Here is a 14,517-nt window from a genome sequence, read left to right as displayed (position 1 = left end):
GGAAGGGTGGAACTCTGTGTGATGAAGTCACACATCAGAAAGCAATCTCTCAGAAAGCTTCTCTCTAGTTATTATCTGAGGATATTTCCTTTTTCACAATCGGCCCCAAAGCGCTCCCAGATATCACTTTGCAGATTCCATGAAAAGAGTGTTAGCAAACTGCTTCCTGAGGACTAAGTTGTAACTCTGTGAGATGAATTCACAGATCACAAAGAAGTTTCTCAGAAAGCTTCTTTCACGTTTTGAACAGATGATATTTCCTTTATCAGCGTAGCCTCAATGCGATCCAAAGTAGCCCTTCTCAGGTTCCTCAAAGACAGTGTTAATGGACTTTTCCAGGATATATAAGTGTAACTCTGGGAGATGAAATCACACATCGCCAAGAAGTTTCTAAGAAAGCTTCTTTCTAGTTTTCATCTGAGGATATTTCCTTTGTCACCGTAAGCTTCATTGCGCTAAGAAGTATCCCATTGCAGATTTCAAAAAAACTGTGTGAGCACACTGATCACTGAAGAGAAAGGTGTAAGTCTGTGACTTGCATTCATACATCGAGGTGCATTTTCCCAGAAGGCTTCTATCCTGTTTTAATGTGAAGATATTTCCTTTTTCACCAAAGCCCTGAATGAGCTCCCAAATATCACTTTGCATAATCCACGACAACAGTTTTAGCAAGCTTTTAAAGAAGGGAAGGGTGGAACTCTGTGTGATGAAGTCACACATCAGAAAGCAATCTCTCAGAAAGCTTCTCTCTAATTATTATCTGAGGATATTTCCTTTTTCACAATGGGCCCCACCGGGCTCCAAAATATCACTTTGCAGATTCCACGAAAAGAGTGTTAGCAAACTGCTTCATGAGGACTAAGTTGTAACTCTGTGAGATGAATTCAGAGACCTGAAAGAAGTTTCTCAGAAAGACTCTTTCACGTTTTGAATTGAAGATATTCCCTTTATCAGCGTAGGCCTCATTGTGATCCAAAGTACCCCTTCTCAGGTTCCTCACAGACAGTGTTTTGGACTGTTCCAGGCAACATAAGTGTAACTCTGTGCGATGAATTCACACATCACCAAGAAGTTTCTAAGAAAACTTCTTTCTAGTTTTCATCTGAGGATATTTCCTTTGTAACCGTAAGCTTCATTGCGCTAAGAAGCATCCCATTGCAGATTTCAAGAAAACTGTGTTAGCAAACTGATCACTGAAGAGAAAGGTGTAACTCTGTGAGTTGTATTCATGCATCAAAGTGCTTTTTTCCAGAAGGATTCCTTCCAGTTTTTATCTGAAGATATTTCGTTTTCCACCACAGCCCTTAATGAGCCCCCAAATATCATTTTGCAAAATCCACGACAACTGTGTTAGCAAACTGTTCCACGAAGGGAAGGGTGGAAATCTGTGTGATGAAGTCACACATCAGAAAGCAATCTCTCAGAAAGCTTCTCTCTAGTAATTATCTGAGGATATTTCCTTCTCACAATGGGCCCCAAAGTGCTCCCATATATCACTTTGCAGATACCACGAAAAGGGTGTTAGCAAACTGCTTCATGAGGACTAAGTTGTAACTCTGTGAAATGAATTCACAGATCACAAAGAAGTTTCCCAGAAAGCTTCTTTCACGTTTTAAACTGATGATATTTCCTTTATCAGCATAGGCCTCAATGCGATCCAATCTAGCCCTTCTCAGATTCCTCAAATAAAGTGTTAATGGACTGTTCCAGGAAACATAAGTGTAACTCTGTGAGATGAATTCACACATCACCAAGAAGTTTCTAAGAAAGATTCTTTCTAGTTTTCATCTGAGGATATTTCCTCTGTCACCGTAAGCTTCATTGTGCTAAGAAGTATCCCATTGCAGATTTCAAGAAAACTGTGTTAGCAAACTGATCACTGAAGAGAAACATGTAACTCGGTGAGTTGCATTCATACATCGAAGTGCATTTTCCCAGAAGGCCTCTTTCCAGTTTTTATCTGAAGATATTTCCTTCCTCACCATAGCCCTTAATGAGCTCCCAAATATCAATTTGCAGAAACCAGGACAACTGTGTTAGCAAACTGTTCCAAGAAGGGAAGGGTGGAACTCTGTGTGATGAAGTCACACATCAGAAAGCAATCTCTCAGAAAGCTTCTCTCTAGTTACTTTCTGAGGATATTTCCTTTCTCACAATGGGCCCAAATGGGCTCCCAAATATCACTTTGCAGATTACACGAAAAGCGTGTTAGCAAACTGCTTCATGAGGACTAAGATGTAACTCTGTGACATGAATTCACAGATCACAAAGATGTTTCCCAGAAAGCTTCTTCCACGTTTTGAATGGATGATATTTCCTTTATCAGCGTAGGCATCAATGCGATCCAAATAGCCCTTCTCAGGTTCCTCAAAGACAGTGTTAATGGACTGTTCCAGGAAACATAAGTGTAACTCTGTGAGTTGAATTGACACATCGCCAAGAATTTTCTAAGAAAGCTTCTTTCTAGTTTTCGTCTGAGGATATTTCCTTTGTCACCATAAGCTTCACTGCGCTAAGAAGTATCCCATTGCAGATTTTAAGAAAACTGTTTTAGCAAACTGATCACTGAAGAGAAACGTGTAACTCTGTGAGTTGCATTTATACACCGAAGTGCTTTTTCCCAGAATCCTTCTTACCAGTTTTTTTCTGAAGATATTTCCTTTTTCACCATAGACCTCAATGAGGTCCCAAATATCACTTGGCAGAATCCACGACAACTGTGTTAGCAAACTGTTCCAAAAATGAAGGCTGGAAATCTGTGTGATGAAGTCACACATCAGAAAGCAATCTCTCAGAAAGCTTCTCTCTAGTTATTATCTGAGGATATTTCCTTTTTCACAATGGGTCCCACTGGGCTCTCAAATATCACTTTGCAGATTCCACGAAAATAGTGTTAGCAAGCTGCTTCATGAGGACTAAGTTGTAACTCTGTGATGTGAATTCAGAGAGCTCAAAGAAGGTTCTCAGAAAGCCTCTTTCACGTTTTGAACTGATGATATTTCCTTTATCAGCGTAGGCCTCAATGTGATCCAAAGTAGCCCTTCTCAGGTTCCTCACAGACAGTGTTAATGGACTGTTTCAGGAAACATAAGTGTAACTCTGTGAGATGAATTCACACATCACCAAGAAGTTTCTAAGAAAGCTCCTTTCTGGTTTTCATCTCTGGATATTTTCTTTGTCACAGTAAGCTTCATTGCGCTAAGAAGCATCCCATTGCACATTTCAATAAAACTGTGTTAGCAAACTGATCACTGAATAGAAAGGTGTAACTCTGAGAGATGCATTCATACATCGAAGTGCTTTTTCCCAGAATGCTTCTTTCCAGTTTTTATCTGAAGATATTTCCTTTTCAACCATAGCCCTCAATGAGCTCCCAAATATCACTTTGCAAAATCCCCGACAACTGTGTTAGCAAACGGTTTCACGAAGGGAGGGGTGGAACTCTGTGTGATGAAGTCACACGTCAGAAAGCAATCGCTCAGAAAGCTTCGCTCTAGTAATTATCGGAGGATATTTCCTTTTTCACAATGGGCCCCAAAGTGCTCCCATATATCACTTGCAGATTCCACGAAAAGAGTGTTAACAAACTGCTTCCTGAGGTCTAAGCTGTAACTCTGTGAGATGAATTCACAGATCACAAAGAAGTTCCTCAGAAAGCTTCTTTCACGTTTTGAACTGATGATATTTAATTTATCAGCGTAGGCCTCAATGCGATTCAAAGTAGGCCTTCTCAGGTTCTGCAAAGACAGTGTTAATGAATTCTTCCAGGAACCATAATTTTAACTCTGTGAGATGAATTCACACATCACCAAGAAGTTTCTAAGAAAGCTTCTTTCTAGTTTTCATCTGAGCATATTTCCTATTTCAACGTAACCTTCGTTGCACTAAGACCTATCGCATTGCAGATTTCAAGAAAACTGGGTTAGAAAAACTGATCACTGAAGAGAAAAGTTTAACTCTGGGAGTTGCATTCATACATCGAAGTGCATTTTCCCAGAAGGCTTCTTTCCAGTTTTTATGTGACGATATTTCCTTTTTCACCATTGCCCTCAATGAGCTCCCCAATATCACTTTGCAGAATCCACGACATCAGAGATAGCAAACTGTTCCAAGAAGGGAAGGGTGGAACTCTGTGTGATAAAGTCGCACATCATAAAGCAATCTCTCAGAAAGCTTCTCTCTACTTACTATCTGAGGATATTTCCTTTGCAACAAGGGCTCCAATGGGCTCCCAAATATGACTTTGAAGATTCCAAGAAAAGAGTGTTAGCAAACTGCTTCCTGAGGACAAAGTTGTAACTCTGTGAGAAGAATTCAGAGATCTCAAAGAAGGTTCTCAGAAACCTTCTCTCACGTTTTGAACTGATGATAATTCCTATATCAGCGTGGGCCTCAATGCGATCCAAAGTAGCCCTTCTCAGGTTCCTCAAAGACAGTGTTAATGGAGTGCTCCAGGAAACATAAGTGTAACTCTGTGAGATGAATTCACACATCACCAAGAAGTTTCTAAGAAAGCTTCTTTCTCATTTTTATCCGAGGATATTTCCTTTGGTCCCATTTTCTTCAAAGGGATTCGAAATATCAGTTCTCAGATTCCACACTAACAGGTCTAGGCAACGGCCCCACGTAATACAGGTGAAACTCAGGGTGTTGAATTCACACATCACAACACGGTTTCTCGGAAAGCTTCTTTCTTTTTTAAGATGAAGTTATTTGTGGTCTAGACGTGCCACCGTGTGTCCTGTTGCAGATTCTGTGAAAACTCTGCTAGGAAGCTGTCAGTGAAAACAATGATGGAACTCTGTGGGCTGAGTTCACCCACAACAACGAAGTTTCTGAGAAGGCTTCTCTGCACGTTTGTCTGAGGATACTTCCTAATACACCATGGGATTCAACGATATCCAAGACATCACTTCTGAGATTCCACAAAATGAGTGCTAGCAAACTCCCCCAAGAAAGGGTGGGGTAACACGGTGAAATGAAGGAGGGAAAGTTGGATCTCTGTGTGATGAAGTCACATATGAGAAAGCAATCTCTCAGAAAGCTTCTGTCCAGTTATGATGTGAGGATATATCCTTTTTCACAATGGGCCCCAAAGGGCTCCCAAATATCACTTTGCAGATTCCACGAAAAAAGCGTTAGCAAACTGCTTCATGAGATCTAAGCTGTAACACTCTGAGATGAATTCACAGATCGCAAAGAAGTTTCTCAGAAAGCTTCTTTCACGTTTTGAACTGATGATATTTCCTTTATCAGCGTAGGCCTCGATGCGATCCAAAGTAGCCCTTCTCAGGTTCCTCAAAGACAGTGTTAATGGACTGTTCCAGGAAACATAAGCATAACTCTGTGAGATGAATTCACACATCACCAAGAAGTTTCTAAGAACGCTTCTTTCTAGTTTTCATCTGAGGATATTACATTTGTCTCCGTAGGCTTCCTTCCGCTAAGAAGTCTCCCATTGCAGATGTCAAGAAAACTGTGTTAGCAAACTCATGAGAGCAGAGAAACCTGTAACTCTGTGAGTTGCATTCATATATAGAAGTGCATTTCTCCGGAAGGCTTCTTTCCAGTTTTTATCTGAAGATATTTCCATTTTCACCATAGCCCTCAATGAGGTCCCAAATATCTCTTGGGAGAATCCACGACAACAGTGTAAGTTAACTGCTCCAAGAAGGGAACGGTGGAACTCTGTGTGATGAAGTCACACATCAGAAAGCAATCTCTCAGAAAGCTTCTCTCTAGTAATTATCTGAGGACTTTTCCTCTTTCACAATGGGACCCAAAGGGCTCCCAAATATCACGTTGCAGATTCCAAGAAAATAGTGTTAGTAAACTGCTTCCTGACGTCTAAGCTGTAACTCTGTGAAATGAGTTCAAGATCACAAAGAAGTTTCTCAGCAAGCTTCTTTCTCATTTTCAACTGGTTATATTTCCTTTCTCAGCCTAGGCCTCAATGCCATCCACAGTGGCACTCCTCAGGTTACTCAAAGACAGTGTTAATGGACTGTTCCAGGAAACATAAGTGTAACTCTGTGAGATGAATTCACACATCACCAAGAAGTTTCTAAGAAAGCTTCTTTCTAGTGTTCATTTGAGGATATTTCCTCTGTCACCGTAAGCTTCTTTGCGGTAAGAAGGCTCCCATTGAACATTTCAAGAAAACTGTGTTAGCAAACTGATTATTGAAGAGAAACGTGTTACTCTGTGAGTTGCATCCATACATCGACGTGCATTTTCCCAGAAGGTTTCTTTGCAGTTTGTATCTGAAGATATTTTTCTTTTTCCCCATAGCCCTCAATGAGCTCCCAAATGTCCCTTGGCAGAATCCAAGACAACAGTGTTAGCAAACTGTTCCAAGAAGGGAAGGGTTGAACTCTGTGTGATGAAGTCACACATCAGATAGCAATCTCTCAGAAACCTTCTCTCTAGTTATTATCTGAGGATATAAGGTTTTTCACCATGGGCCCCAAAGGACTCCCAAATATCACTTTGCAGATTCCACGAAAAGAGTGTCAGCAAACTGCTTCCTGAGGACTAAGTTGTAACTCTGGGAGCTGGATGGACAGATCACAAAGAAGTTTGTCAGAAAGCTTCTTTCTCATTTTTATCCGAGGATATTTTCTTTGGCCCCATTTTCATCAAAGGGATTCGAAATGTCAGTTCTCAGATTCCACGCTAACAGGTCTAGGCAACGGCCCCACGAAATCCTGGTGTAACTCAGTGGGTTGAATTCACACATCCCAAAGCGGTTTCTCAGAAAGCTTCTTTCCTTTTGAGATGAAGTTATTTGTGGTCTCGGAGCGCCATCGTGTGTCCTTTTGCAGATTCTGCGAAAACTCTGCTAGGAAGCTTCTCAGTGCAAACGGTGATGGAACTCTGTGGGCTGAGTTCACCCACAACAACGAAGTTTCTGAGAAGGCTTCTCTGCACGTTTGTCTGAGGATACTTCCTAATACACCATGGGATTCAACGATATCCAAGACATCACTTCTGAGATTCCACAAAATGAGTGCTAGCAAACTCCCCCAAGAAAGGGTGGTGTAACACTTGGAGATGAAAGAGGGAAAGGTGGATCTCTGTGTGATGAGGTCACACATCAGAAAGCAATCGCTCAGAAAGCTTCTCTCTACTTATGATCTGAGGATATATCTCGTTTCACAATGGGCCCCAAAGGGCTCCCAAATATCACTTAGCAGATTCCACGAAAAAAGCGTTAGCAAACTGCTTCATGAGGTCTAAGCTGTAACTCTCTGAGATGAATTCACAGATCACAAAGAAGTTTCTCAGAAAGCTTCTTTCTCGTTTTGAACTGATGATATTTCCTTTATCAGCGTAGGCCTCAATGCCATCCAAAGTAGCCCTTCTCAGGTTCCTCAAAGACAGTGTTAATGGACTGTTCCAGGAAACATAAGCGTAACTCTGTGAGATGAATTCACACATCACCAAGAAGTTTCTAAGAACGCTTCTTTCTAGTTTTCATCTGAGGATATTACATTTGTCTCCGTAGATTTCCTTCCGCTAAGAAGTCTCCCATGGCAGATTTCAAGAAAACTGTGTTAGCAAACTCATGAGAGTAGAGAAACGTGTAACTCTGTGAGTTGCATTCATACATCGAAGTGCATTTTCCCAGAAGGTTTCTTTCCAGTTTGTATCTGAGGATATTTTTCTTTTTCCCCATAGCCCTCAATGAGCTCCCAAATGTCCCTTGGCAGAATCCAAGACAACAGTGTTAGCAAACTGTTCCAGGAAGGGAAGGGTAGAACTCTGTGTGATGAACTCACACACCAGAAAGCAATCTCTCAGAAAGCTTCTCTCTAGTTCTCTGAGGATATATCCTTTTTCACAATGGGCCCCAAAGGGCTCCCAAATATCACTATGCAGATTCCAGGAAAAGAGTGTTAGCTAACTCCTTCCTGAGGTCTAAGCTGTAACTCTGTGAGATGAATTCACAGATAACAATGAAGTTTCTCAGAAAGCTTCTTTCACCTTTTGAACTGATGATATTTCCTTTATCAGCGTAGGCCTCAATGCGATCCAAAGTAGCCCTTCTCAGTTTCCTCAAAGACAGTGTTAATGGACTGCTCCAGGAAACATAAGTGTAACTCTGTGAGATGAATTCACACATCACCAAGAAGTTTCTAAGAAAGCTTCTTTCTAGTTTTCCACTGAGGATATTTCCTTTGTCACCGTAAGTTTCCCTGCGCTAAGAAGTATCCCATTGCAGTTTTCAAGACAATTGTGTTAGCAAACTGATCACTGAAGAGAAAGGTGTAACTCTGTGAGTTGTATTCCTATATCGAAGTGCATTTTCCCAGAAGGCTTCTTTCCAGGTTTTAGTTGAAGAGACTTCCTTTTTCACCATTGCACTCAATGAGCTCCCAAATATCACTTGGCAGAATCCAAGACAACAGTGTTAGCAAACTGTTCCAGGAAGGGAAGGGTGGAACTCTGTGTGATGAAGTCACACATCAGATAGCAATCTCTCAGAAAGCTTCTCTCTAGTTATTATCTGAGGATATAAGGTTTTTCACCATGGGCCCCAAAGGACTCCCAAATATCACTTTGCAGATTCCACGAAAAGAGTGTCAGCAAACTGCTTCCTGAGGACTAAGTTGTAACTCTGGGAGCTGGATTGACAGATCACAAAGAAGTTTCTCAGAAAGCTTCTTTCTCATTTTTATCCGAGGATATTTCCTTTGGGCCCATTTTCTTCAAAGGGATTCGAAATATCAGTTCTCAGATTCCACGCTAACAGGTCTAGGCAACGGCCCCACGAAATCCTGGTGTAACTCAGTGGGTTGAATTCACACATCCCAAAGCGGTTTCTCAGAAAGCTTCTTTCCTTTTGAGATGAAGTTATTTGTGGTCTCGGAGCGCCATCGTGTGTCCTTTTGCAGATTCTGCGAAAACTCGGCTAGGAAGCTTCTCAGTGCAAACGGTGATGGAACTCTGTGGGCTGAGTTCACCCACAAAAACGAAATTTCTGAGAAGGCTTCTCTGCACGTTTGTCTGAGGATACTTCCTTATCCACCATGGGATTCAACGATATCCAGGACATCACTTCTGAGATTCCAAAAAATTAGTGCTAGCAAACTCCCCCAGGAAAGGGTGGTGTAACACTGTGAAATGAAGGAGGGAAAGGTGGATCTCTGTGTGATGAAGTCACACATCAGAAAGCAATCTCTCAGAAAGCTTCTCTCTAGTTATGATCTGAGGATATATCCTTTTTCACAATGGGCCCCACAGGGCTCCCAAATATCACTTTACGGATTCCACGAAAAAAGCGTTAGCAAACTGCTTCATGAGGTCTAAGCTGTAACACTCTGAGATGAATTCACAGATCACAAAGAAGTTTCTCAGAAAGCTTCTTTCTCGTTTTGAACTGATGATATTTCCTTTATCAGCGTAGGCCTCAATGCCATCCAAAGTAGCCCTTCTCAGGTTCCTCAAAGACAGTGTTAATGGACTGCTCCAGGAAACATAAGTGTAACTCTGTGAGATGAATTCACACATCACCAAGAAGTTTCTAAGAAAGCTTCTTTCTAGTTTTCCACTGAGGATATCTCCTTCGTCACCGTAAGCTTCACTGCGCTAAGAAGTATCCCATTGCAGTTTTCAAGACAATTGTGTTAGCAAACTGATGACTGAAGAGAAAGGTGTAACTCTGTGAGTTGTATTCCTATATCGAAGTGCATTTTCCCAGAAGGCTTCTTTCCAGGTTTTAGTTGAAGAGACTTCCTTTTTCACCATTGCACTCAATGAGCTCCCAAATATCACTTGGCAGAATCCAAGACAACAGTGTTAGCAAACTGTTCCAGGAAGGGAAGGGTGGAACTCTGTGTGATGAAGTCACACATCAGATAGCAATCTCTCAGAAAGCTTCTCTCTAGTTATTATCTGAGGATATAAGGTTTTTCACCATGGGCCCCAAAGGACGCCCAAATTTCACTTTGCAGATTCCAGAAAAAGAGTGTTAGCTAACTCCTTCCTGAGGTCTAAGTTGTACCTCTGTGAGATGAATTCACAGATAACAATGAAGTTTCTCAGAAAGCTTCTTTCACCTTTTGAACTGATGATATTTCCTTTATCAGCGTAGGCCTCAATGCGATCCAAAGTAGCCCTTCTCAGGTTCCTCAAAGACAGTGTTAATGGACTGCTCCAGGAAACATAAGTGTAACTCTGTGAGATGAATTCACACATCACCAAGAAGTTTCTAAGAAAGCTTCTTTCTAGTTTTCCACTGAGGATATCTCCTTCGTCACCGTAAGCTTCACTGCGCTAAGAAGTATCCCATTGCAGTTTTCAAGACAATTGTGTTAGCAAACTGATGACTGAAGAGAAAGGTGTAACTCTGTGAGTTGTATTCCTATATCGAAGTGCATTTTCCCAGAAGGCTTCTTTCCAGGTTTTAGTTGAAGAGACTTCCTTTTTCACCATTGCACTCAATGAGCTCCCAAATATCACTTGGCAGAATCCAAGACAACAGTGTTAGCAAACTGTTCCAAGAAGGGAAGGGTTGAACTCTGTGTGATGAAGTCACACATCAGATAGCAATCTCTCAGAAAGCTTCTCTCTAGTTATTATCTGAGGATATAAGGTTTTTCACCATGGGCCCCAAAGGACTCCCAAATATCACTTTGCAGATTCCACGAAAAGAGTGTCAGCAAACTGCTTCCTGAGGACTAAGTTGTAACTCTGGGAGCTGGATTGACAGATCACAAAGAAGTTTCTCAGAAAGCTTCTTTCTCATTTTTATCCGAGGATTTTTCCTTTGGCCCCATTTTCTTCAAAGGGATTCGAAATATCAGTTCTCAGATTCCACGCTAACAGGTCTAGGCAACGGCCCCACGAAATCCTGGTGTAACTCAGTGGGTTGAATTCACACATCCCAAAGCGGTTTCTCAGAAAGCTTCTTTCCTTTTGAGATGAAGTTATTTGTGGTCTCGGAGCGCCATCGTGTGTCCTTTTGCAGATTCTGCGAAAACTCTGCTAGGAAGCTTCTCAGTGAAAACGGTGATGGAACTCTGTGGGCTGAGTTCACCCACAACAACGAAGTTTCTGAGAAGGCTTCTCTGCACGTTTGTCTGAGGATACTTCCTTATCCACCATGGGATTCAACGATATCCAAGACATCACTTCTGAGATTCCACAAAATGAGTGCTAGCAAACTCCCCCAAGAAAGGGTGGTGTAACACTGTGAAATGAAGGAGGGAAAGGTGGATCTCTGTGTGATGAAGTCACACATCAGAAAGCAATCTCTCAGAAAGCTTCTCTCTAGTTATGATCTGAGGATATATCCTTTTTCACAATGGGCCCCAAAGGGCTCCCAAATATCACTTTGCAGATTCCACGAAAAAAGCCTTAGCAAACTGCTTCATGAGGTCTAAGCTGTAACTCTCTGAGATGAATTCACAGATCACAAAGAAGTTTCTCAGAAAGCTTCTTTCTCGTTTTGAACTGATGATATTTCCTTTATCAGCGTAGGCCTCAATGCGATCCAAAGTAGCCCTTCTCAGGTTCCTCAAAGACAGTGTTAATGGACTGTTCCAGGAAACATAAGCGTAACTCTGTGAGATGAATTCACACATCACCAAGAAGTTTCTAAGAACGCTTCTTTCTAGTTTTCATCTGAGGATATTACATTTGTCTCCGTAGGCTTCCTTCCGCAAAGAAGTCTCCCATGGCAGATTTCAAGAAAACTGTGTTAGCAAACTCATGAGAGCAGAGAAACGTGTAACTCTGTGAGTTGCATTCATACATCGAAGTGCATTTTCCCAGAAGGTTTCTTTCCAGTTTGTATCTGAAGATAGTTTTCTTTTTCCCCATAGCCCTCAATGAGCTCCCAAATGTCCCTTGGCAGAATCCAAGACAACAGTGTTAGCAAACTGTTCCAGGAAGGGAAGGGTGGAACTCTGTGTGATGAACTCACACACCAGAAAGCAATCTCTCAGAAAGCTTCTCTCTAGTTATCTGAGGATATATCCTTTTTCACAATGGGCCCCAAAGGGCTCCCAAATATCACTTTGCAGATTCCAGGAAAAGAGTGTTAGCTAACTCCTTCCTGAGGTCTAAGCTGTAACTCTGTGAGATGAATTCACAGATAACAATGAAGTTTCTCAGAAAGCTTCTTTCACCTTTTGAACTGATGATATTTCCTTTATCAGCGTAGGCCTCAATGCGATCCAAAGTAGCCCTTCTCAGGTTCCTCAAAGACAGTGTTAATGGACTGCTCCAGGAAACATAAGTGTAACTCTGTGAGATGAATTCACACATCACCAAGAAGTTTCTAAGAAAGCTTCTTTCTAGTTTTCCACTGAGGATATCTCCTTCGTCACCGTAAGCTTCACTGCGCTAAGAAGTATCCCATTGCAGTTTTCAAGACAATTGTGTTAGCAAACTGATGACTGAAGAGAAAGGTGTAACTCTGTGAGTTGTATTCCTATATCGAAGTGCATTTTCCCAGAAGGCTTCTTTCCAGGTTTTAGTTGAAGAGACTTCCTTTTTCACCATTGCACTCAATGAGCTCCCAAATATCACTTGGCAGAATCCAAGACAACAGTGTTAGCAAACTGTTCCAAGAAGGGAAGGGTTGAACTCTGTGTGATGAAGTCACACATCAGATAGCAATCTCTCAGAAAGCTTCTCTCTAGTTATTATCTGAGGATATAAGGTTTTTCACCATGGGCCCCAAAGGACTCCCAAATATCACTTTGCAGATTCCACGAAAAGAGTGTCAGCAAACTGCTTCCTGAGGACTAAGTTGTAACTCTGGGAGCTGGATTGACAGATCACAAAGAAGTTTCTCAGAAAGCTTCTTTCTCATTTTTATCCGAGGATTTTTCCTTTGGCCCCATTTTCTTCAAAGGGATTCGAAATATCAGTTCTCAGATTCCACGCTAACAGGTCTAGGCAACGGCCCCACGAAATCCTGGTGTAACTCAGTGGGTTGAATTCACACATCCCAAAGCGGTTTCTCAGAAAGCTTCTTTCCTTTTGAGATGAAGTTATTTGTGGTCTCGGAGCGCCATCGTGTGTCCTTTTGCAGATTCTGCGAAAACTCTGCTAGGAAGCTTCTCAGTGAAAACGGTGATGGAACTCTGTGGGCTGAGTTCACCCACAACAACGAAGTTTCTGAGAAGGCTTCTCTGCACGTTTGTCTGAGGATACTTCCTTATCCACCATGGGATTCAACGATATCCAAGACATCACTTCTGAGATTCCACAAAATGAGTGCTAGCAAACTCCCCCAAGAAAGGGTGGTGTAACACTGTGAAATGAAGGAGGGAAAGGTGGATCTCTGTGTGATGAAGTCACACATCAGAAAGCAATCTCTCAGAAAGCTTCTCTCTAGTTATGATCTGAGGATATATCCTTTTTCACAATGGGCCCCAAAGGGCTCCCAAATGTCACTTTGCAGATTCCACGAAAAAGCCTTAGCAAACTGCTTCATGAGGTCTAAGCTGTAACTCTCTGAGATGAATTCACAGATCACAAAGAAGTTTCTCAGAAAGCTTCTTTCTCGTTTTGAACTGATGATATTTCCTTTATCAGCGTAGGCCTCAATGCGATCCAAAGTAGCCCTTCTCAGGTTCCTCAAAGACAGTGTTAATGGACTGTTCCAGGAAACATAAGCGTAACTCTGTGAGATGAATTCACACATCACCAAGAAGTTTCTAAGAACGCTTCTTTCTAGTTTTCATCTGAGGATATTACATTTGTCTCCGTAGGCTTCCTTCCGCAAAGAAGTCTCCCATGGCAGATTTCAAGAAAACTGTGTTAGCAAACTCATGAGAGCAGAGAAACGTGTAACTCTGTGAGTTGCATTCATACATCGAAGTGCATTTTCCCAGAAGGTTTCTTTCCAGTTTGTATCTGAAGATAGTTTTCTTTTTCCCCATAGCCCTCAATGAGCTCCCAAATGTCCCTTGGCAGAATCCAAGACAACAGTGTTAGCAAACTGTTCCAGGAAGGGAAGGGTGGAACTCTGTGTGATGAACTCACACACCAGAAAGCAATCTCTCAGAAAGCTTCTCTCTAGTTATCTGAGGATATATCCTTTTTCACAATGGGCCCCAAAGGGCTCCCAAATATCACTTTGCAGATTCCAGGAAAAGAGTGTTAGCTAACTCCTTCCTGAGGTCTAAGCTGTAACTCTGTGAGATGAATTCACAGATAACAATGAAGTTTCTCAGAAAGCTTCTTTCACCTTTTGAACTGATGATATTTCCTTTATCAGCGTAGGCCTCAATGCGATCCAAAGTAGCCCTTCTCAGGTTCCTCAAAGACAGTGTTAATGGACTGCTCCAGGAAACATAAGTGTAACTCTGTGAGATGAATTCACACATCACCAAGAAGTTTCTAAGAAAGCTTCTTTCTAGTTTTCCACTGAGGATATTTCCTTTGTCACCGTAAGCTTCACTGCGCTAAGAAGTATCCCATTGCAGTTTTCAAGACAATTGTGTTAGCAAACTGATCACTGAAGAGAAAGGTGTAACTCTGTGAGTTGTATTCCTATAT

The sequence above is a fragment of the Rhinopithecus roxellana genome, chromosome 16 (genome assembly GCF_007565055.1).
Source record: "Rhinopithecus roxellana isolate Shanxi Qingling chromosome 16, ASM756505v1, whole genome shotgun sequence".
NCBI lineage: Eukaryota > Metazoa > Chordata > Mammalia > Primates > Cercopithecidae > Rhinopithecus > Rhinopithecus roxellana.
The sequence above is the reverse complement of the archived record's forward strand: the minus strand, read 5'-3'. Positions refer to the sequence as shown.